Genomic DNA, 24276 nt, shown 5'->3' on the forward strand with positions numbered 1-24276 from the left:
AGGCACTCCAAGTGGCCAGATACTGGTCAAAGGACATTTAACCAACTACCAAGTTTGCAAAATCTCTGTGTGTTTTTTTCCCCTTTTTAATCTGTGTGTTTGTAATACAATGGTTGCTGATGACACAATAAATAAATATTAGTGCCATAGCTTTGATTTTTCATGTTGCCATCAAGTACTGAAACCTAATGGGCCAGATTCCCTTCTGAAAAAAAAGAAAGGGAAAAATTGGGTTACATTTTTTAAAAGAGGAAAGAGCCCGACACGAGGCGAGACGTGACGATTTGCAGCTGACAATCTGTCATCGGTGCATCAGGCTGATTATATCCTTCCCGGGATCTTGCAACGGGGAGTGATGTTTGGTTGCAATATTGAAATATAATTGCGTGGATGATGGCAGCGCATAAGTGAGGGGGCCTAATTACACAGGCGGCAAGGGGTTCGGATCCACAGCTTTTAATTAGGGGGATGGGTTGCATATCATCCTCCTACCACTCTCTTTGATACCCATTTTATAGGTGAGGCTGTTTTGCAAAGACCTTGGGAAACTATAGCTCCCATCTATAACCAACTCCTGCAAAAACTCTTAGAATCTGGGTTGCTGTGAACTTTCCAAGCTGTATGGCCATGTTCCCAAAGCATTTTCGCCCACATCTATGGCAGCCATCCTCAGAGGTTGAGGAGTCTATCGAAAACTAGGCAAGTGAAGATTATATTCTGTGGAAAAAGAACTCTTGTCTGCATGAGGCAAGTGTGACTGTTGTAATTGCCCACCTTGATTAGCATTTAATGGCCTTGCAGCTTCAAAGTCTGGCTGATTGTTGCCTGGGGGAATCCTTTGTTGGGAGGTGTTAGCTGGCCCCGATTGATTTTTGTCTGGAATTCCGCTATTTTCTGAGTGTTGCTCTTTATTTACTGTCCTAATTTTAGAGTCTTTTTAAAACTAGTAGCCAGATTTTGTTCATTTTCATGGTTTCCTCCTTTCTGTTGAAATTGTCCTCATGCCTGTGGATTTCAATGGCTTCTCTGTGAAGTCTGACATGGTGGTTGTGAGAGTGGTCCAGCATTTCTGTGTTCTCAAATAACATGCTGTGTCCAGGTTGGTTCACCAGGTGCTCTGCTATGGCTGACTTCTCTGGATGAAGTAGATTGCAGTGCCTTTCATATTCCTTGATTCGTGCTTGGGCAATGCTGCTATGTTTGGTTGTCCCTATGTAGGCTTGTTCACAGCTGCATGGTATATGGTAGACTCCTGCATGCAGCTCTGGAGAAGTCTACATAGGGACCACACCTCAAAACATAGGAGTCCCCCAGACAGCAATCAGCCAGGCTTTGAAGCTGCAAGGCCATTAAATGCTATTCAAGGTGATTAATTTTAACATTCAAGCACACAAGAGTTCTTTCTCCCACCCTGGACATTATTCCACAGATCTATAATCTTCACTTGTCTTGTTTCCAACAGACCCCTCAACCTCTGAGGATGTCTGCCATAGATATGGGTGAAATGTCAGGAGAGAATGCTTCTGGGACATGGCCATACAGCCTGGAAAACTCACAGCAACCCAGTTTGGAGCCAACAATGTCACGTGGTGGCAAAAAAAGCCAGTGGGATTTTGGCCTGCATCAATAGGAGCATAGTGTCTAGATCTAGGGAAGTCATGCTCCCCATGCTCTATTCTGCTTTGGTTAGACCACACCTGGAATATTGTGTCCAATTCTGGGCACCACAATTCAAGAGAGATATTGACAAGTTGGAATGTGTCCAGAGGAGGGCGACTAAAATGATCAAGGGTCTGGGGAACAAGCCCTATGAGGAGTGGCTTAAAGAGCTGGGCATGTTTAGCCTGAAGAAGAGAAGGCTGAGAGGAGACATGATAGCCATGTATAAAAATGTGAGAGGAAGTCACATGGAGGAGGGAGCAAGCTTGTTTTCTGCTGCCCTGGAGACTAGGGCACGGAACAATGGCTTCAAACTACAAGAAAGGAGATTCCATCTGAACATGAGGAAGAACTTCCTGACTGTTAAAGCTGTTCAGCAGTGGAACTCTCTGCCCCGGAGTGCGGTGGAGGCTCCTTCTTTGGAAGCTTTTAAAAAGAGGCTGGATGGCCATCTGTCAGGGGAGCTTTGAATGCAATATTCCTGCTTCTTGGCAGGGGGTTGGACTGGATGGCCTCTTCCAACTCTATGATTCTATGATTCCAGCCATTAAAGCCTTCGACAACACTCTTAAGAATCCTTCCTTAGGGTCAATGCTGGGGCTGATGGGATGCGTACAATAGAAAGACACATAATCCTAGAGAAAAGAGGCATTATCCATCAGATTAAAGAAGCCTTTCCTTCTTGCAAAACATGTTATGGTTGTTTATTTTTCATGAGCACCAAAGAGCTATGTTTAGCCTCCCCAAATGCCCCGCGGAAGAAGGGAACGAGGCAAGATGGAAGAAGGACGACAAGGGCCTTGCCCCTTTCTGCATTGGAGACTGTTGACATTGCCCGAGGGTCTATTTCTCACATTTAGCTGGTCATTGAGGACCCAACATCGGAACAGTAGCGACAGAGAAATTAATTTTCCTTTCATCACAGACTGTGCAAACAGACTTTGGAAGGCAAACAAACAAACAAATCTTTTTACCAATATTTATTTATATTATGTTTTTTGCATCGGTAAATACTTCTTGTTTTGTTAGATTGGTGCCATTGTTTTTCCTGGGATTTTATAGAATAGGAAGAAACCTAGATAAGATTTTCTAGCACTGCAATAACTGTGAGCATTTCCACTGTGGAATGAATTATTATTATTATTATTATTATTATTATTATTATTGGGAACACAACAAGATTAGTACACAGCAAACAAGATCACTATGCTTGCTGTTGTATTGGATCACACATCGGACACTTCCCAAGTGTCTAGGACGGTGTGATGTATCGGTAAATAATGCGTGCAGATCCCAGTAAGGTGACAGCGTACCTGTCTGAACATATCTACTTCTACGTCTGTGCTGTCGCACGCTGGGCCTGTACATAAGACTGTAGTCAGGACATAAATTCTGTGTGCCCAAAGGGACGCCGGGGCTGCCTCAGATTAAAGGCCTTTGGATTTCCTTAAAACAGAGTCTTTAAATTGCTTAAAGGTTCAACAAAGTTCTTTATTATTGAAAACAAACAGGTACTTTAAGGCTTTCTTAACAGTCTATTGGCTCTCTCTCAATCTTGTCCAAAGATACTATACTTGATCTTAGCCAAAAGACCGAGAAGCCTTGTCCACAGGGAACAGGCACTATCTTCATAACTGTAACTAATGGGGAAATCCTTAACTTCTAATCTGGGCAATCTCTCTTTGCCTCTGTCGGCGTGGAGCCCCTGCACCCGGTACCCACTGCTTCTGGCTTCTGCGAGTGACCCTTATCAAGCAGAGCTCTGTAGACTTCCAGGGGAGAAGGAGTTCAGGTTTCGGTGATGGCTGGCTGAAGTCTCTCAGCAAAGGAGATGTAAGACTGTATAATCCTCGGCCAAGCTATGGGACCTTTCTCCCCGGCCAAGCTGTAATGCTGTACATCTCCCGGCCAAGCCGTGGAGCTGTATATCCCCAGCAAAGCTGTAGAAGACGAAGCTTTCTACAGGAGCTCTTAGTTTTATGTCCTGCATGAAAGGCTTCTCTGTGTGGACTAACCCAAAATGGCTCCTATTCCCTCCAAAACCCAAAAAGGGGGCGGGACCAGGGAACCTAACAATAATTGACAGGTGGCCTGCCCTACAATTGCAGCCAAAAGAAGCCACCTATCTGCAGAGTCCCTGAAATTTAGGACTACAACAAACATTCAATGCAAAGCAAACAAAATTGGAGCTCCTGGTCCAGCTGTACCTGCACAACATCCCACCTAGGAATTTAAGATCTTCCTGGAGGGGCCCTGCTCTCGGCCCCGCCCTTGTCACAAACGAGCTTGGCGGGGACAAGGGACAGGGTCTTCTTGGTGGTGGCCCCCACGTGTGGAATTCACTCCCCGGGGAAATTAGATCATCGTCATCCCTCCTCTCTTTCAGAAGGAAATTAAAAACATGGATATGGGACCAGGCCTTTGGATAATCTGGCAGACTGACAATGGACAATGACTACTAAAGCTTTGGAAACGGACTATGATAAGCTGAATGAATCTATTAATTACGGACTTGGCAAAATGATGGCCACCAGATTGGCATTTTATTGTATTTTTATTGTATTAATGTAATGTTTTAACTGTTATAATTTATTGTTACTATGTATTTTACTGTGTGAATTTTAGGCATCAACGTAGCCGCCCTAAGTCCCCCTTCGGGGATTGAGAAGGGCGGGGTAAAAATACCCAAAATAAATAAACTAAACAAATTTTGCAGCTGGCAGATGGTAATTTTGTCAGTGCTGATTGTATTTAAGTGCAGGCCAAGGTCTTTAGGCACTGCACCCAGTGTGGCGATCACCACTGGGACCACCTTCACTGGCTTGTGCCAGAGTCTTTGCAGTTCGATCTTTAAATCCTCGTATCGTGTCAGCTTTCCCAGTTTTTTCTTTTCAATCCTGCTGTAGCCTGCGATTGCAACATCGACGATCCATACTTAACACAATCATGAGGTCAGGAGTCTTGTGCTCCAAAACTCTGTCTGTCTGAATTAAGAAGTCACACAGTAGCTTGATGTATTCATTTTCTGTAACTTTTTCCGGCTTGTGATCCCACCAGTTCTTTGTCGCAGGCAGATGGTATTTGTGGCACAAGTTCCAATGAATCATCTGAGCAATGGTGTTGTGCCTCTGCTTGTAGTCTGTCTGCACGATCTTCTTGCAGCAGCTCAGGATGTGATCTATTGTTTCATCTGCTTCCTTGCAGAGTCTACACTTGGGATCTGTCTTCGACTTTTCAATTCTGGCTTTGGTGGCATTTGTTCTAATGGCTTGTTCTTGGGCTGCCACAATCAGGCCCTCCGTCTCCTTTTTCAGAGTCCCATTTGTGAGCCACAGCCATGCTTTTTCTTTGTCAATTTGATGCTCAATTTTTCCCAGGAACTGTCCATGGAGAGCCTTCTTTTACCAGTTTTCTCTTCTGCACTGCATTGTATTTTTGTGGTATTCACTCATTGTTTTTTGCACTTGAAGCAGTTTTCTATTACAGATTTCCATCAATGTTGGTTCTTGACAGCCTTTCACATAATCTGCCAGTGCATTATTCTATTATTATTATTATTATTATTATTATTATTATTATTATTATTGGGTTGTTGTAGGTTTTTTTGGGCTACATGGCCATGGTCTAGCTGTGGAATGACCAGGGTGGGACAAAATCTGGCTACCAGTATTAAAAAACTCTAAAATTACAACAGCACAACAACAGAGAGGAAACAAACAAGGACATCTAATCACCTCTCAACAAAAGTTTGCTCCAGGCACTGTCAGGCCATTATATGCTAATCAAGGTGGTCAGTTGAAACACTCACACCCAAGAGTCCTTTGTCCCACCCTGGTCATTCCACAGATATATAAACCCTTTTTCCTAGTTCCAACAGACCTCACTACCTCTGAGGATGCTTGCCATTGTTGCAGGCGAAACGTCAGGAGAGAATGCCTCTAGACCATGGCCATATAGCCTGAAAAAACCTACAACAACCCAGTGATTCCGGCCATGAAAGCCTTCGACAATACAGTATTATTATTATTACCTTCCTTTTTCTCTGCCAAAGGGGACTCAAACCAGCTAGTCTGTTCACTCACCAGACTACAACCCCCAGGACTGCCTAGCATTGAGCCATGACTGTTCAAGTGGTGTCAAACTGCATTAAGTCTGTAGTGTAGATGCCCTTATTGGCATCTCTTAAGAAAGTATGTTTTTTCTAGGTCTTATGGGAGAAACGAGGGTGGAATTATGAATCTCAGCATTGAAGGCCCACGCACTGGAACCACACGTACATAAATAGTAATTACCGAACACATAGATTGCTGAAATGCAATCTACCGGGTGACAGAATTGTATCTGGTTTGGCTAGATAACATGCGGCTTGTTATTAGTGTCGGTTTAGCTTTCTCTGCATCGAGTCCCAGGAGGAAGGCATCCCCCTCTGCATTCGGAACAAGAAAAACCCAATCAGACACACTGAGCAGGGATAAAATTGCACATTGATGCATTGCTCAATGTAGATGCACCTCATTGCGCCTGATAACGACTCCATTATGGGGTTTAAGATTGCTTTGCTGTACATAAACAGGGCATCATCTTTAGGATGTATACAGTCTGGTACCACTTTGCCTGCCATGGCTCAATGCTATGGAATCCTAGGAGTTGTGGTTTCAGAAAGACTTCTCTGCCAAAAAATGCTGGTGCCTCATAGAATCCTAGAATCAAAGAGTTGGAAGAGACCTCATGGGCCATCCAGTCCAACCCCCTGCCAAGAAGCAGGAATATTGCATTCAAATCACCCCTGACAGATGGCCATCCAGCCTCTGTTTAAAAGCTTCCAAAGAAGGAGCCTCCACTACACTCCGGGGCAGAGAACGGCTGCTGAACGGCTCTCACAGTCAGGAAGTTCAATGTATTGTCGAAGGCTTTCATGGCTGGAATCACTAGGTTCTTGTGGGTTTTTTCAGGCTATAGGGCCATGTTCTAGAGGCATTTCTCCTGACGTTTCGCCTGCATCTATGGCAAGCATCCTCAGAGGTAGTGAGGTCTGTTGGAATTAGGACAATGGGTTTATATATCTGTGGAATGACTGGGGTGGGGCAAAGAGCTCTTCTCTGCTGGAGCTAGGTGTGAATGTTTCAACTGACCACCTTCATTAGCATTTGAAGGCCTGGCTGAGCCTGGGAAAATCTTTTGTTGAGAGGTGTTAAGATGTGCCTGGTTGTTTCCTCTCTGCTGTTTTGCTGTTGTAATTTTAGAGTTTTTTACATGGCCCTATAGCCTGAAAAAACCCACAAGAACCTAGTCAGGAAGTTCTTCCTCATGTTCAGATGGAATCTCCTCTCTTGTAGTTTGAAGCCATTGTTTTGCGTCCTAGTCTCCAGGGAAGCAGAAAACAAGCTTGCTCCCTCCTCCCTGTGGCTTCCTCTCACATATTTATACATGGCTATCATATCTTCTCTCAGCCTTCTCTTCTTCAGGCTAAACATGCCCAGCTCCTTAAGCCGCTCCTCATAGGGCTTGTTCTCCAGACCCTTGATCATTTTAGTCGCCCTCCTCTGGACACATCCCAGCTTGTCAATATCTCTCTTGAATTGTGGTGCCCAGAATTGGACACAATATTCCAGGTGTGGTCTAAATTACCAAATTATATCTCCAAGGATCCATAGGATTGAGCCATTGCAGGCAAAGTGGCATCAAATGGCATTAAATGGTCCTGGAGAAAATGCAAGGCTCTAAATTGCATTGGATCTTGGGGTGCATCTACACTGCAGGATTAATGCAGTTTGACACCACTTTAACAGCCATGGTCTCAAGCTATAGAATCCTGGAGGTAACTAACGCAAGGAGTGACCATCACTCAAAAACACTTATACTGTTTTCTGTTGGTCATGGGAGTCCTGTGTGCCACGTTTGGTTCAATTCCATCATTGGTGGAGTTCAGATTGTAGGTTAACTATAAATCCCAGCAACTCCTAAGTGACAAAATCAATTTTTGGAGTGATGGTCACTCCTTGGGTTAGAAGGTGCCTTGTGGCCAAATTTGGTTCAATTTGTCCAGCAGTTTTTGAGTTATGTTAATCCCACAAACAAACATTTCATTTTTATTTATATAGATGATCAAATATGAACACAGATGGAGTTTGGGGTAAATAGACCTTGATATTTGGGAGTTGTAGTTACTGGGATTTATAGTTCACCTACAATCAAAGAGCATTCTGAACCCCACCAACGACGAAATTGGGGCAAACTTTCCACACAGAACCCCCTTGACCAATAGAAAATACTTAAGGCCATCCCGTCCAACTCCCTTCACCAGGGCAAGAAAACGTAATCAAAGCCCTCCTGACAAAGAGCCATCCAGCCATAGATATAGATAGATAGATATTACTCTCTCACACACAGATATAGTATCATAGATTTGATAGGGGCCCCTAAAAAAGGACACTTATATGTTGCATGTTCCAGTGTTCTGTCGTGCACTGGGCCTGTAAAGAATTTCCTTTAGAAAAGGACGTGCAACCTTTGCCCAGCGGGAAGCCAGGGGCCCCAAAGAGAAGTTCTCAGAGGCTTTCCACCACAAATGATCTTTAGATGGCTTGTGAAGTACAACAAAGTCCTTTATTAATGAACAATCAAACAGAAACTTCTCTTGTCTTCAGAAAGTTAAACAAATGATTCCAGGCTTTTATGCAACTGGTAGCTTCCTAAACTTGCCCACGAAGGACAGGCAACTGTTTTCAATAACTACTTTAAAAGGAAGTCCCCTTTTTAACTTCTCCCAGGCTGACTGTAATCTAACCCTTACTGATGTGGGCTCCACTACCGGGTCGAACTGCTTCTCGAACGCTGAGTGGACCTACCAGTAAAGTCTTAGATGTTCTCCAACTGTAGTTCTCTGGTCTTTAGGGCTGTTTCCCTGGAAATCTTTGGAGACTCTTAAGACTGTTCTCCCCTGGAAGGTCTTGGATGCTCTTAAGACTGTTTTCCCCCCGGAAAGTCTTAAGGGTTGAAGCTTTTGTACAGGGGAAGCTTGCACATGTCCTGTACATTAGTTTTCCTTGCTGATCTATATATATAAATTTGTTAGGGGCATCCAACGAGGAAACAAAACTCAAAAACCCCCCAACGAAACTTAACCAAAATTCCCATGCCCATAACACAACCCACAAGGTACAAACATATCTACTCAAAATGAAAAACAACACAACAACACACTCACAAAACGGCAAAACAACAAAACTAAAAAATCCCCCAACGAAACTTAACCAAAATTCCCATGCCCATAACACAACCCACAAGGTACAAACATATCTACTCAAAATGAAAAACAACACAACAACACACTCACAAAACGGCAAAACAACAAAACTCAAAAATCCCCCAACGAAACTTAACCAAAATTCCCATGCCCATAACACAACCCACAAGGTACAAACATATCTACTCAAAATGAAAAACAACACAACAACACACTCAAAATGGCAAAAAAACAAAACTCAAAAACCCCCCAACGAAACTTAACCACAATTCCCATGCCCATAACACAACCCACAAGGTACAAACATATGAAACCAAGTAGTGAAAGAAAGAAAGAGGTAAAGAAGGAAGAAAGGAGAGAAAGGGGGAGGAAAAGGGGGAAGGAATAGGTAGGTACCTCTCTTTCATAATAGTCCAGATATCTACCTCAACTTTGATAACTTTTACTATAGGCCACAGCAACGCGTGGCAGGGCACAGCTAGTACTAACTAAAAATGGCTCCCTTCCCTTCCCAATTGCCCTGAGCAAGGGGCGGAACCAAATGGACAGATGACTTGCCCTATGACTGCAACCAAAGGAAGCCACCTATCTGCAGAATTCCTGGAACCTTGGACTGCAAGCAAACATTTAATACAAAGCAAATAAAATTGGAGCTCCTGGTACAGCCATACCAGAACATCCAGAGTAGGCAAACCAGACAATCTCCACATCAACACTGACAAAGAAACAGCAAGAAATACTGTTTACCCACAAGCATAAAGAAATTGCATATATTAGAAATCAACACTTTCTCATTACTTTATTTTCCAGATCACCAGACTGGGCCACAGCAATGCATGGCAGGGGACCGCTAGTAGCTGAATACAAATGCTCTGTGCTTTCTTGTGCTTTATATGATATCTTTGAAATTACATACTCTATTCTGACATCCTTTTGGAACTAAAAGAATAAACCTCTGTTCTTTTGCCTTCAACCCAGTTCATGTCCAGATTTCAACATTGGTGTAGAATAGCACGCCAGGCTCTGAACCCACAGATAGCTGAAATCACTCAACAAAACTACAAATCCAATTGCTCCTCAGCCCCAAGCCATGACTGTTCTGTTCTGACAAGTCTTTGGGGACTGGCGGCACCAAATTAGCTCTCTTTAAACCATGAGCTGAATATTCTGTTTGTTCTCATTGCTGTGCTGTTATCTTTCCTGATTGTTTGGTGTTGAACTGATTTCGATGTTTTTTTTAGTGCTTGCTGGCTAAAGATTCTTCTCTAGCCGTCTTTCCTTTTTCTGGGTGTTAACATTCTGCTAGTAAACTCTATCAAGGGACGTTCAGCTCTGCAGGTGGGTCCCTCTGGGTTTCCTGCCAAGTTTTGTCGGGAAGAAAGAGAGAAAATCCACAGCGGAAACAAAGGTCTTCATGCGCATCGTGACAAGCTTGTGATATGGAAGCATGAGATGCTGGCAAAGAGAGGTCAAAACAATGAGAAACTGAATGACCCCCCCTCGCAATGGAGTCTGAGGTTTTTCTCCACATTTGGAGATATCAGCTTTAGAACATCTACACTGTAGAATGAATGCAGTTTCATAGAATCATAGAATTGGAAGAGACTTTGTGGGCCATCCAGTCCAACCCCCTGCCAAGAAGCAGGAATATTGCATTCAAAGCTCCCCTGACAGATGGCCATCCACCTCTTTTTAAAAGCTTCCAAAGAAGAAGCCTCCAGCACACTGGGGCAGAGAGTTCCACTGCTGAACAGCTCTCACAGTCAGGAAGTTCTTCCTAATGTTCAAATGGAATCTCCTTTCTTGTAGTTTGAAGCCATTGTTCTGCGTCCTATTCTCCAGGGAAGCAGAAAACAAGCTTGTTCCCTCCTCCCTATGACTTCCGAGGGAGAGGGCCTTCTCGGTGGTGCCCCCCCAATTCTGGAACTCACATCCCAAGGATATCAGGCATGCCCCCACATTGGCAGTCTTTAGGAGGAGCCTGAAAGCGTGGCTGTTCCAGTGTGCCTTCCTGGAAAAAGGAAATAATTCTCAGATGTCCGCAGAAGCACTTTAACTATTCATTGGATTACGCTCTCTTCACTTCTTTTAAAACCTTCCTACCAGATATATCCTACCTTTGTTCATGCCCAGTGTTTATTTTTTAATTTTAAACTATTACATTTGGCCCGGCCATAGGTTTTTAAATCTTTGTGTGTTATTGTTTATATGTGATTTATATTAATTTGTATTGTTTTTGTTTACTGCTTTTTTGTTTTATTGATGTGTTGCCAGGCTTGGCCTCATGTAAACCGCTCCGAGTCTCTTGGGGAGATGGCGGCGGGGTATAAATAAAGTATTATTATTATTATTATTATTATTATTCCTCTCACATATTTATACATGGCTATCATATCTCCTCTCAGCCTTCTCTTCTTCAGGCTAAACATGCCCAGCTCCTTAAGCCGCTCCTCATAGGGCTTGTTCTCCAGACCCTTGATCATTTGCATCGCCCTCCTCTTGGACATATTCCAGCTTGTCAATATCTCTCTTGAATTGTGGTGCCCAGAATTGGACACAATATTCCAGGTGTGGTCTAACCAAGGCAGAATAGAGCATGGGGAGCATGTCTTCCCTAGATCTAGACACTATGCTCCTATTGTGCAGGCCAAAATCCCATTGGCTTTTTTGCCACGACATGACATTGTTGGCTTATGTTTAACTTGTTTGACTGTAGTTTAGTATTTCTGTTGGCCTAGGTTGAGCTAGTCAAATCTGCCTAGTCAAAGCCATGGTATTCCCTGTAGTAACCTACGGATGTGAGAGCTGGACCTTAGGGAAGGCTGAGCGAAGGAAGATCGATGCTTTTGAACTGTAGTGCTGGAGGAAAGTTCTGAGAGTGCCTTGGACTGCGAGAAGATCCAACCAGTCCATCCTCCAGGAAATAAAGCCCGACTGCTCACTGGAGGGAAGGATACTAGAGACAAAGCTGAAGTACTTTGGCCACATCATGAGGAGACAGCAAAGCCTAGAGAAGAGTATGATGCTGGGGAAAGTGGAAGGCAAAAGGAAGAGGGGCCGACCAAGGGCAAGATGGATGGATGGCATCCTTGAAGTGACTGGACTGACCTTGAGGGAGCTGGGGGTGGTAACGGCCGACAGGGAGCTCTGGCGTGGGCTGGTCCATGAGGTCACGAAGAGTCGGAGACGACTGAACGAATGAACAACAACAGGTTGAGCTAGATGACCCTTAGGATCTCTTCCAACTCTGTGCTTCTACGATTTGATCTAATGAAGGGCACAGAAATAGCAATATCCTGGAAACAAAAAAGGAGCATATAATTGGGAATCAATAAACAGCATAAACAATTCAGAGGCAATTAAAATATGTTTTTGTCTTGGCAAGGAAGTGCCTTAATAATAATCGAGAGGGAATAAAGTTGTGATTTTGAAATGGAGCTTTACTGGATGGTGAATAGAAGTGGGGAGGGCTTCCTATTTTGCTTGCAGAAGAATAAGGTGGACATACATTGCTTGTAATTATCAGAAAAGCACATTGAACTGAAGACAGGGAGATATAAGGCAGGGATAGACAGATATAGATCTCTGGTATATGCAGCTCCAATGCTTGTCTTAATGAGCTTTGGTAGAAATCACTAAATCACTTCCAGAACATCAGGTTCCTCAACCAACATGGGTTTCCTTACTGTACTATGGCTAGTGGATTCTAGGAGTCATAGTCCAAAAAGAAGAACCTACTCCAGCCCAGAAGAATGGCTAAGGAATACCAGATACTGTAAGGCTCTATAATATAGGGATTGAGGTCAAGATTTAGGTCAAGATACAATCATTTGTCATAGGGATCGTCAGTCGAATGCACAACGAAGCATTCATGTCTTTAATTCTTTATTGAATGTGGATAGGGAGGGTGCCGGCCTAATCTCCCAGAGACGAGGGGCCACCACTGAGAATGTCCTCTCTCTCGTCCCCACCAACCGCACCTGAGATGGGGGTGGGAGCAAGAGAAGAGTATCCTTGGAAGATCTTAAGGACTGTCTGGGCTCGTAGGGGAGGATGCGGTCACGAAGATAGGCAGGTCCTGAACCATTTAGAGCTTTATAGGTAATAACCTGCACCTCGTATTGGGACTGGAAACTTATCGGCAGCCAGTGGAGCTGTTTAAATGGGGGGGGGGGGGGGGTTGACCGCTCCAGTTAACAATCTGGCCACTGACCTTTGCACAGGACCCTCTTTCTGGCACCCAAAGAGTCTCTTCTTTCCTGAATGAAGAGGAGGAACCACTGGGGAGAAGCACCCATTGAGTTTGGTTGCTCAACCTATGACAAATTCATCTCAGAGTGATATCGAGCTACTTTTAGTAGAGTCCCCCGGCGGAGGAGATCCCTGAGGACCGCTCAAAAGGGCCCTGGAACCTTGGTGAGGCCAGCGAAAGCCAATCTAAAGAGTAAAAATATTACAAATAATAATGCCTCATCCAAGTGGAAGGAGTTCTTCAGCAACCGAGGTTTATTTGTGATTCAGCTGAGATCAGATGCATTGCAGGAATCATTCCACCGCAAGCATAATTTTACAGAATTTCCAAGCATTTTTATAGTGTGCAGACAAACAGTTTCAAAATTCCCGCCCGCCCTCTGCCGGCCAGCTTCGCGCTGATTGGCTGGCTGCGGAACAGCTGGGAGGAGGCTTGGCGGCATGCCCCGCCTCTGGACCAATCAGCGAGCTCCGCCGCCTCTGGGAGGCCAATCAGTGCCTTCCTAGCGCCTCTGAAGATGGACCAATCGGCAGCTAGGAGGCAGGATGAAGCTTGACAAAGACTGAGGAAATGATCAGCTTAGGGGCATCCGCCAGCTGGAATGTGAGGCTTTTGTCCTCACTGGCGGGGTGTCAGATAGGGGAACAATGAGTTTCCTGGTCTGTGATGGGATTTGGAGGAAATATGAAAAGGCTTTTTCGATATCGGACCTCGGGGGGGGGGGGGGGGTGTCAACGATACCTGGGTGATTTAATCAGTCTTTTCTTTCCGAGTTTCTGTTGGCCCCCTCCCCTCGCTGGTTTGCTCTGAGGGCCAGGGTTGGGGGGAAACAACAGTATGGTCCATGCAAATGAAACAATCAAGGGTGATTGAGGGAGAGGCTGGAGCCCTCCCCCAGGCAGTTCCTGGTCACAGCAGTTTTGTGGGGCAAGGGTCAGAGAGGGCAAGGGTACAAGGGGAATCCATAAGGGTTACATACATATATCAAAATCATAGGCAATAGGCATCACTGATACAGAGTTAGTTCATAAGAGGAACCCCCATCCCACCCCATAAAGTTTATTTCAATATTTGATCTTTATTAAGGTCCAAACTGGAAATCCCATGCTCTTAGGAAGGGCGTGTGGAAGCAGAGGTTGCTAGCAGTTCAAATCAAGCATTGATAGAAAGTTCATGGCCAGGGTTGTGGCAAACAGTCCAGTCCACTCAGCAGAGAGTCATGGATTCAGGCTGGAATCAGCAGATGGGCGCTGAGTCGATCAATAACAGAATCCATCGCTCAGCCCTTGGGGAACAACAACTCTCACAAAAGGGCAGAAGTCCCAAGATCCAGCCATTTCCCAAAAAGCCTCGTGGGGTCCTTGTTGTTGTCAGTGCCTTGGCAATGTGGCCAAGACTTAACCCTTGTTGTGTAGTCTGGTGACCTTGCCCTTTGCAGAACTATAAGTTCTTATCCCTTAATTCTGAGGGGGGGGGGTGCCTGACATCAAGAGGAGCATTGTTTACTTGTTGACATTGCGGTAGCTCCCATGGCTCAATGTTATGGAAAACCAGATGCAATCTGGTGAGGAACTAGCACTCTTGGGCAGAGAAGGCTCAAGGCCTTGTCAAACCACAACTCCCAGGCTTCCACAGGATGAAGCTATAGCAATGAAAGTAGTATAAACCTTCTTAGTCCTGCGGTATAGATCTGCCCAAAGTCAACTAGTTGCCACTGTAAAGGAGTCCAGAACAAATCGTTGGACGTCAATAGCCATCCATTTCCATCCTGCGCTTCCATTTGACACCACTTTCTCTTTGCATCTCCAAATGTCAGCCTCATCTTCACCGTTTTAATAACTCCAGGTTGCTTGCTGGCATTTCCATAAATAACGACCCCCTAACCCCCATTTGGTTTTTCTATCCCCCCTGCAAAGATTGCACTTTCAGGAAATTACAATGCCTCCACTCCAGGAAGATAGCAAACAGTTTTCAAATGCATCCCAACGACCTTCAAAACCCACAATATGGTTTGACACATATTTTTGTGACCTTTTCCTAAAGACAAGGCTTGAAATGCCTGCTTTGAAAGGCACTTTTGTTTCCCGAATTACACCTTCGGTGGTTTGCCTTATCTTTACGTAGGAGGCTGCGATTCCAGCAACAGCCAAAGAGCTTAAAGTTATAGGCATTTTCTTGCAGAAGCCTCTTGAAGGAAGGAGCTGGAGCTGGAGTTCACTCAGAGTGCATCAAAGAACTACCATTAAGAAGCTTTTTTCTTCATTAACACCCCCCTCCCTTCATTAATGATGCTTCCTAGGGAGGCAAACCTGGTGAACTATTCAGAGAAAGCCCTTCAGTTTTCTGCAAAGACTTCAGAAAGTCTTGGAAACTATGGCATCATCTATGCTGCGAACTGAATGTAGTTTGATCCCATAGCTTTGGTCATGTTAGGAGTGACTTGAGAAACTGCAAATCGTTTCTGGTGTGAGAGAATTGGTTGTCTACAAGGGCGTTGCCCAGGGGATGTTTTGATGTGTTACCATCCTTGTCGGAGGCTTCTCTCATGTCCCCTCATGGGGAGCTGGAGCTGATAGAGGGAGCTCATCCGCGCTCTTCCCGGATTCGAACTTGAGACCTGTTGGTCTTCAGTCCTGCCGGCTCAAGGTGATGATTCCTGGAAACTATAGTTTGGTGACCCACCAGCACTTTTTGGCAGAGAAGGCTAAACGATTTCTAAAACTAATTACCAGTCAAGACAGGCAAAGTGGTTTCAAACTGTGTTAATCTATAGTGTATACACAGCCGGTGCTGGCTCCTTCTCATGTTGTAATCCTGGGCATGAATAACACAAAGAAGTTGAAAAAGTGTGCTCTCAAGGCACAGATAGGAACTGTGTATCCCATCAGCATTGGGAAGGTTAAGATTGGGGAAGGTGTGGCATTCCTCGTTTTCCCTCCTCCTCTTCCTCCTCCTTTTCCTCCTCCTCTTTCCTTCCTCCTCTTTTTCTTCTTCTTTTCCTTCTCCTCTTCCTCATTTTCACTCTGATTTTCTCCCAGGGCTGAGACCCAAAGCTGCTCTGTTGCACTCCAGGCCTGGAAACACCTATGACCACTGCACCACACAAATCTAAGCCAACACATACAATCAGGAATAAGAAAAGAAGATAATATTTATATTTAGCAACCGGTGATAGCCAAACAAAATATTTAGCAACCGGTGATAGCCAAACAATAATCCAAATGTCTCATAAAGTTCCAGAGGTGACAAAGTCCAGGAACAGCCAGAAATTGCAGGTACAACATAAGTCCACAATCCAGTAGGTAGAACTGTAAAACTTGAACAGGAGTACATGAACAGGAACATAGAAAACTTCCAAAATCAAAGCTTGACTTGAACCAGGAACAAGAGAACTCAGGCTTAGTTTCTTACTCTAACACAGTGTTGCCTAAACTGACCTTAAGGCAATGTGTGTAATTTCTCCAGTGGTGTAGGGCGCAGACACCCCGTGATAATGCGGCATGTCTCATTAAGAGCCACATCCACTGTTTTAGCATGGTGAGATGTGTTCCACACTGGGCATGCGTACTCAGCAGCAGAGTATCATAGCGCAAGGGCGGATGTCTTCACTGTGTCTGGTTGTGATCCCCAGGTTGTGCCAGTAAGCTTTCATATGATATTATTTCTAGCACCCACTTTTTGCTTGATGTTCAGGCAGTGCTTCTTGTAGGTCAGAGCAAGGTCCAGGGTGACTCCCAGGTATTTGGGTGCGTTGCAATGCTCCAGTGGGATTCCTTCCCAGGTGATCCTCAGAGCTTGGGATGCTTGTCTGTTCTTGAGATGAAAAGCACACGTCTGTGTTTTAGATGGATTAGGGATCAGATGGTTTTCCCTGTAGTAGGCAGTAACAGCACCTAGAGCTTCGGAGAGCTTCTGTTCAACCATCTCAAAGCTCCCAAAGCTTGAGCAGTAATGGCACAATCATCAGCATAGATGAAGCTCTCTGTCCCTTCTGGCAGTGGCTGGTCATTTGTGTAGATGTTGAACATGGATGGAGCAAGCATGCTTCCCTGAGGCAGGCTGTTCTTCTATTTCTGCCATCTGCTTCTCTGGCCCTAGAACTCAACAAAAAAGCTCCTGTTTTGTAGCAGGTTTCCTATGAGGCGGGTGAGGTGGTCGTCCTTTGTGATATTATACATTTTTCTCAGGATGAGGCGGTGGTTCACAGTATCATAAGCTGCTGACAGGTCTATGAAGACAGCTCTTGTGATCTGCTGCCTTTCAAAGCCATCTTCTATGTGCTGAGTCAGGTTCAGCACTTGCAATGTGCAGCTTTTGCCTTTCCTGAAGCCAGCTTGCTGTGGGATCAGACATGCGTCTATTTTTTCCAGAATGCTTCTAGAACATGGCCATATAGCCTGAAAAACCTGCAACAACCCAGTGATTCCAGTCATGAAAGCCTTTGACAATACATTAAATCCTTCTCTTTTTGGATTGCGACTCCCATCATTTCCATCCAGTTGAAGGATGATGGGGTTTGTCTTCCAATAGGCTTTCGCCCCTTCCCAAAAGCAAATGAACCATTCTCAACTTCTTTTGCCAGCATAAATTCCTTGGTTAATACTAATTTTTATGGATCTGATTAGGGCAGTTCTTTCCTTGCGTCATTGTTTTCCGTATCCTTTTCTTTGTTTCATCTGCAGAGAATCAAAGCCCAGGACTCCAACCCAATTATTCCATTCATTTATATGCTAATTAATGTAAAGTTCCCTTCCAAGTTCACTGGCAGGGCTACAGGATCGCAGAAGAACAATCTAAGCAATTAATCCATTTTCTGCTCATTAATCCTTTCTTCATTAATGACCGCAATAGCACGGAAGATTAACGGACGTCATCAATAATTCAAATCCATTCAAAGGAAATCTGGTGGACACGTTTTCCCGAACATGAATGGGCCAAGGGTTTACCATTGGGCTTCAAAGAAGTGCCATTTCTTAACCCGGTAACATGCGGAAACGACACCAGGCCCATGAATAATCAGAATTAATGGATTTGTGGAATTGCAGAGCGATTAAATTACCATTGTTTTCGTGCATCTGCTCTAATGACCAATAATAATTCAATTTCGACTGAAAGATTATTCCGAATGTGCAGCTTGGGGCCATACTTAAGAAACCAACTCTAACTCCAATTGTTTCTGATGTATGGAGATCATTTCATATATCTGTATATAGATACAGATGCAGGCTTATTTGGGCCTCTTTTTAGAGCGGAAAAGCAGATTAATAATAATAATAATAAACAAATTTTGACCAAAAACAAATAAATTAAACAACAATGTCCATCTATATCAGTGTTTCTCAACCTGGGGGTCGGGACCCCTAGGGGGGTCGTGAGAGGGTGTCAGAGGGGTCGCCAAAGACCATCAGAAAACACAATTTTTTCTGTTGGTCATGGGGGTTCTATGTGGGAAGCTTGGCCCAATTTGGTCATTGGTGGGGTTCAAGATGCTCTTTGATTGTAGGTGAACTATAAATCCCAGCAAGTACAACTCCAAAATGCCAACGCCTATTTTCCCCAAACTCCACTAGTGTTCATATTTGGGCATATTGAGTATCCGTGTCAAGTTTGGTCCAGATCCATCATTATTTGAGTACACAGTGCTCTCTGGAAGTAGGTGAACTACAACTCCAAAATTCAAGGTCAATGCCCACCCACCAAACCCTTCCAGTATTTTCTATTGGTCATGGGAGTTCTGTATGCCAAGTTTGGTTCAACTCCATCCTTGGTGGAATTCAGAATCCTCTTTGCTTGTAGGTGAACTTTAAATCCCAGGAATTACAACTCCCAAATGACAAAATGCATCACCCCCACCCGCCGAACCCACCAGTATTCAAATTTGGATGTAGCGGGTATTTGTGCCAAATTTGGTCCAGTGAACGAAGATACATCCTGCATATCAGATATTTACATTACGATTCATAACAGTAGCAAAATTACAGTCGTGAAGTAGCAACAAAAGTAATGTTATGGTTGGGGGTCACCACCACATGAGGAACTGTATTAAGGGGCCGGGGCATTAGGAAGGTTGAGAAACACTGATCTATATCTATAACTATATCTATATCTTCAATGCACAGAATAAAAGTGAAAATATGTATGTGTGTATGTGGCTGGGGTGTCCACTTACACAGACAAGCTCCCACTTCCACAAATAGCTATAACTCCTACTACTCAGAAGACATCAATAGCTCTCCCTCCAATGAGCGGGGTAAACATGTCCAAGAGCCCTGCCAATGTCCTTCACAAACACATTACAACCCCCCATCCAAGTGAAGACTTTCATACTTTCATACTTATCCAAGATTTTATGTGTTTCCTCCACCACAGACATCCCAGTGCTTCTTACTCTCTCCATGGATGTGGAATTTGCATGACCCCACCCATTGCCTTTCTCATAACCCAGGAAAGGATTAAGAGAAAGGCAATGGGTGGGGTCATGCAAATTCCACACCAACGGAGAGAGTAAGAAGCACTAGGATGTCTGTGGTGGAGGAAACACATAAAATTCTTCTCTATGGCACACAGCAAACAGAGGAATTGATCAGCAACTGAACATACTAGAGAGGTTTGGGGGAGAATTCACTATGATTTATAGGACTTGTAGATACTTGGTTGTATAGTTCACCTGCAATCTAAGAGCACTCTGAACTCCATCAATGAACTAACTTGGCACACAGAACCCCCATGACCAACATAGCATGCTGGAGATCTTGGGAGGGATTTAAAGGAGTTGTAGTTCACCTACATCTAGAGTGCACTATGAACCCACCCAAACAATGATGGATCTGGACCAAACTTGGCATAAAATGCCTGATATGCCCAAATTTGAATACTGATGGGTTTTGAGGGGAATTGGATTGTACATCTTGGAGTTGTAGGTACTGGGATTTATAGTTCACCTGGAATCAATGAGCACTCTGAACTCCACCAAAGATTGAATTGGACCAAACTTGGCATACAGAGCCCCCATGACCAGCAAAAAATACTGGACTTCTTTGAGGGAAATTCACCTTGATCTGAAGGGAGTTGTAGTTCACCTTTATCCAGAGAGCACTGTGAACCCAAACAACGATAGATCTGGACCAAACTAGGCACATATATCTGATATGCTGAAATTTGATTACTGGAGGGGTTTGGGGGGAACTGACCTTCCTTTCTGGAAGTTGTAGTTCACCCACAACTAGAGAAACTATGACCACCACCGATGATGGATCTGGACCAAACTTGGCACACAGAACCCTCATAACCAACTCAATTTAATTGAGGAATTTGAGGAGTCTTGCCCACCATAGTGGGAGCTGTAGTTTATCCTGCAGCCACAGATGAACCCCAACAATGATACATCTAGAGCAGACTTGCCCACCATGACAAACTAACTACTGATGGAGTTTCAGGGAATGTGGCATGATGTGAGTTGTAATCCACCCACAACCTTATGCACTTTGTACAATTCTGGGTTCTGGACTCAAATCGGACTTTTCCCCTTTCAATGCTGGGTTCTAGATTCCAATATGACCTTTTCCCTTTCAATGCAGGGTTCTGGCCCTGTCTCAATGCTATGAGCTCCTGGGAGCTGTAGCCTGACACTCTTTCGCAGAGAGGTCGAAAGACCTTATAAAGCTACAACTCCTTGGATTCCATAGCATTGAACCATGGGAGTTAAAGTGGTGTTGAACTGCATTAAACATACAGTGTAGCTGCACCTCAGGTTTCATTGGAAGAGCTACCTCCTCAAATCCAATCCAGAACCTTGGCTAGCTCCATCAAAAGACAAGTATATTCTAATAGCAATGTTCAGTTGGAATATAAATTATTATTTTCTCCTATTATTCAGTCTCTCTCTCTTTCCCACATTTTCTCTCTCTCTCTCAGATATTTCTCTTTTGTTGACACTTAGTGGGAATTATTAGTGGCTTATTTAATCTGCATACAGCACTGGGGGTTCCATTGCCGTGAGCTGTGAAGTCGGCCTGCATTACCACAGAGAAGTTATTATTTACGGCTCGATGTGCTGCTGCTCTTGAACAACCTGGAAAGCATTGCATTTGATTATGTCAGTTTCCCAAATAGTGCCCACCTGGAACGCATTATCTTTTTTTAATGCATGCATGCAAACAAACTCTTGGTGAAGATATTTAGTCTCACTTGCTTAGTAAATTGTGGACTTGCAGATAAAGCTGAATTGTCAGAATGGTGAGGGTAAAGTCCATCATCGAATGATAGAGTTGGACGATACCCTATCTAGTCCAGCCCCCTTCTTTCTGCCAAGTGGGAAAGGCACAATCGAAGCACTCCCAACAGATGTCCATCCAGCCTCTGTTTGAAAGGAGCTTCCATGATTAGCAAACCAGAGGATAACCAACTCCTTAGAAGAGTTTCATACAATATGCATAGACATTATATGTTACGTATTTAATATATATAAATTTAATATAATCTTTACTGTATAAGATTACACCTCTCTGGAGGTTTTTAAACAGAGGCTGGATGGCCAGCTGTTTGGAGGTCTTTGATTGTGTCTTCCTGCCTGGCTGAAGGGGTTGGACTAGATGCCCTTTGGGAGTCTCTTCCATCCTTAGTGAAGTGTAGACTGCCCCTGACTCCAGGAGGTTTTTAAATGGAGGCTAGATGGCCATCTGTCGGGAGGTCTTTGATTGTGTCTTTCTGTCTGGCTGAAGGGGATTGGACTAGATGCCCTTTGGGAGTCTCTTCCAACCTTTGTGAAGTGTAGACTGCCCCTGACTCCACGAGGGTTTTAAATGGAGGCTGGATGGCCATCTGTCGGGAGGTCTTTGATTGTGTCTTTCTGCCTGGCTGAAGGGGGTTTGACTAGATGCCCTTTGGGAGTCTCTTTCAACCCTAGTGAAGTGTAGACTGCTGGAGGGGTTGGACTAGATCCCTTCCAACCTTAGTGAAGTGTAGACTGCCCCTGAGTCCAGGAAGTTTTTAAACGGAGGCTGGATGGCCATCTGTCAGGAAATCTTTGATTGTGTCTTCCTGCCTGGCTGAAGGGGTTGGACTAGATGCCCTTTGGGAGTCCCTTCCAACCTTAGTGAAGTGTAGACTGCCCCTGAGTCCAAGAGGTTTTTAAACAGAGGCTGGATGGCTGTCTGTTGGGAAGGCTTTGATTGTGTCTTCCTGCCAGGCAGCCTGTGTTTCTGGGGAGCATTTTTCATGCGGCACACCTGTGGACCACAGACCGCACACAGTTTGGAAAGCTCTGCTATAATCCATTCTCCAAATAGTTTCCAAAGGGATACAAGTGGATCTCCCCAAAGGTTATGCAGTCCAAACTGTTTCTGATAGGCAGGAAGGCACAATCAAAGCCCTCCCAAGAGATGGCCATCCAGCCTCTGCTTAAAATCCTACAGAAAACAAGTTAGATAGAATTCTAGAACCAGGGAGCTGGTAGAGACCCCCAGAGACCATCCAGTTCAACCTCATTCTGTCAGGCTGCAAGGCACAATCAAAGCACCCCCAACAGATGGCCGTCCAGCTTTTGCATAATACTGATACTACCACTCTTTACTAATAAATAACCCAGAATCATAATTTGACAAAACAAAACCCAAAGGTTATGCAGTCCAAACTGTTTCTGATAGGCAGGAAGACACAATCAAAGCCCTCCCAAGAGATGGCCATCTAGCCTCTGCTTAAAATCATACAGAAAAGAAGATAGAATTCTAGAACCAGGGAGCTGGAAGAGACCCCCAGAGACCATCCAGTCCAACCTCATTCTGTCAGACTGGAAGGCACAATCAAAGCACCCCCAACAGACGGCCGCCCAGCCTCTGCTTCAAGACCTCCAGAGATGGAGCCTCAACAGCTGAAGCGTAAAGCAGGGAACGAATGAAAAAGAACTGCTTCCCCATCTTCTCTCAAAGGTGTTTTGATGCAGAGAGCAGGTGACTTAAATCCTGCAAACCTGAGCCTGAATGGTGTGTTAGGTTTGGTGGAAGAGGATTATGAAAAAGCCTGATAACTCCGGCTGTGTAATTACTGTTCTGGAACATCGTTTCTCTCTCCTGGGCAGCCGAGCGGAGAAACCGGGAGGTTGTTTACGGCCTTCACAAACCCCAAGGATTAATTCCTCTATTTACGTATTTGATTTATATCCCACTTTCACCCTGCGAGGGACCCAAAACGGCTCCCGCCGCGCATTGAAACAATTCAGCTAAGAAACAATATTTTTAAAAGGCCTTAAATACGAACCGCCTAAAACATTAGTTGCAAATAACTAAAAGCATATTCAAACCTTCCTGTTGCAATATTCCCACCAGTTAGAAATGGAAGGCCTCTTGAAACAGAAAGGTCTTAGGTCCTGTCTCCTGGGGTTCTCCCCAGGGTTTGAATGGAGGAAGACCTTAAAATCGGGGTTTTCCTCCATTGTTGAGGTCCCAAACTCAACAATGTGAATATCCATGTATTGTATACAGTTGGATTGGTGAAATGGAGCAAAATGTGGACCATAGAGTCACACTGGAGGACCTAATGGTTCCTAAAGAGGTTAAAAAATAGTAGGTTTGTGTTCAGGGGTTTCCTACTTACATAGGGGTCCTGGGCCCAGAACTCCAGCAACTGCGGAGAGCTTCTCTCTCTAAAGAAGGCAGTCTCTGTTCTTCCTTCCTTCCTTCCTTCTTTCCTTCGCCCCTTCCTTCCTCTGCTCCTACCTTCTCTTTCCCTCCTTCTCCCTCCTTCCTTCTCTCCCAACTTCCTTCCTTCTCTCTCCTTCCTTCCTTTTCTCACGTATCCCTTCTTTCCTTCTTTCTCTCTCCCCTTCCTTCCTTCCTTCCTTCCTTCCTTCCTCTTTCACACACCTTTCTTTCTTTCCTCCTTCCTTCCCCCTCTTCCTCCCTCCCTTCTCTCTTCCTTCTCTCACGTCTATCTTCCTTCCTTCTCTCCTTCCTTCCTTCCTTCCTTCCTTCCTTCCTTCCCTCTCTCCCTCCCATTCCTTCCTTCTTTCTCCCCCCTTCCTTTCTCTCCTTCTTTCTTCCTTTCTTTCCTTCCTCTCTCCCCTCCCTCCATATCCAATTCTCTCCTTCCTTCCTTCCTTCCTTCCTTCCTTCCTTCCTTCCTT

The sequence above is a fragment of the Anolis sagrei genome, chromosome 10 (assembly GCF_037176765.1).
Source record: "Anolis sagrei isolate rAnoSag1 chromosome 10, rAnoSag1.mat, whole genome shotgun sequence".
Taxonomy (NCBI): domain Eukaryota; kingdom Metazoa; phylum Chordata; class Lepidosauria; order Squamata; family Dactyloidae; genus Anolis; species Anolis sagrei.